The sequence below is a fragment of the Miniopterus schreibersii genome, assembly GCF_964146895.1.
Source record: "Miniopterus schreibersii genome assembly, chromosome: 10".
In the NCBI taxonomy this organism is placed as follows: domain Eukaryota; kingdom Metazoa; phylum Chordata; class Mammalia; order Chiroptera; family Miniopteridae; genus Miniopterus; species Miniopterus schreibersii.
The window spans coordinates 9,617,837-9,619,325 of NC_138110.1; positions in this window are offsets into that span (position 1 = coordinate 9,617,837).

Sequence of the window (1,489 nt, forward strand, 5' to 3'; positions counted from 1 at the left end):
TCTGTTGCCTGGGACAAGAACCCATCAGCGGGGGCCTGTCATTTTTGATGGAGAGCCGAGGTCACTGTGGCTTACAGTGTCAGGACCTTGACTTTGATTGCTCAGCTCACCCAGAGGCCCCCCCAGCATCAATCTGCCGTCTTTAAAGGCTCAGAGTCAGGTCTCTGACAGCAACCATCTGTATAAACAAAGTTTTTTGGGGTCTAGAAAAGTGGTTTCTTCTCTGGGCAAGGTTTTTTTGACTTAATTGTCCTCTCATCTCCAACTCTCATGCTTCAAAGTATCAAGACTGAGCAAGAAAAACAGCGTTTTATTCCACATCTCTTAAGAAAATGAAACCACATTTGAATTCCATGCCTCCCTGAGGGAGATGACTGTGTTGCCACTGGGACCCAAGCTGGATAGCTTTGGATATCAAGCTGAGGGGACACACGTCCCGGGCTCCAATTACTTTCTCCTGACCTCTGACCTCTGGTCTCTGGCCTTGATCTTTCTCTGGATTCTGTCTCCCCAAATCTGATGGATCCATCTCTAAGCTTCCATCTGCTCCCACAGGAAGGAAAGAGAGCTCACAGCATAAACATTTACCCTGAAGGTCTTGGAGAGAGTTTTTGAGAGTCTCCAGCAGTAGGGTCCAGGTCGGCTGACCTCACAGCTTCTCCCATCTTGGTCCTGCCTGGCTGCTCTCAAGTCTCCATCTCCCCCAGCCCCACCACCAGGGCAATCAGTGATGGCACCCAGGGGAGGCTTGGTGGTGGTGGGTGAATTTGGGTCCCTCATAATCTCTATCACTGCTCCCAAAACTGTTCCCAGGAAACACACAATCAAAGTTAATGCAGCTCACCTCTGCAGCAGGCTGCCCTTCGGACCAGGCCACTGCCCCCGAGTTGCTCCCATGTAGACAGTCTGGGTCTGCCACTGCAAAAATTTGACCTCCTGCACAGTAGAGGTTAATCTTGGGAGCTCTGAACCAGACCTGAGTTCGAATCCTGATGCTTCTTAGCTGGGTGCCTGTGGGCAAGGTGCTTTGGCTCTCTGCACCTGTAATTCCTCCCTGTGGAATGAGGCTAAGGCAGTGGGTCTTAACTGGGGGTGACTTTGTCCCCTGGGAAACATTTGGCAATGTCTGGAGACATTTCATGTTGTCCCAACTGGGGGAGGAGGGTGCTATTGGCATCTTGTGGGTAGAGACCAGGAATGCTGCTAAATATCCTACAGTGCACAGGACAGGCCCTGCAACAAAGAATTATCTGGTACAGATGGCAGCAGTGTCAAGGTTGCAAAACCCCAGGGTACAGTGACCCCCGCATCATAGGGTTGTTGAGAGGATTAAGTTCATAAAACAGTTAACACAGGGGCTTGCACGTGCTAACTGCCCAACCCATGGCTGCTCCTGTAGTTATTGTCACCCTCTCTGTGGCCTCCACCTTCTTCTCTCCAGCCCCAGACCATCTCCTAGCTCAACTCCAAGGGCACGTTCCATGGTGTA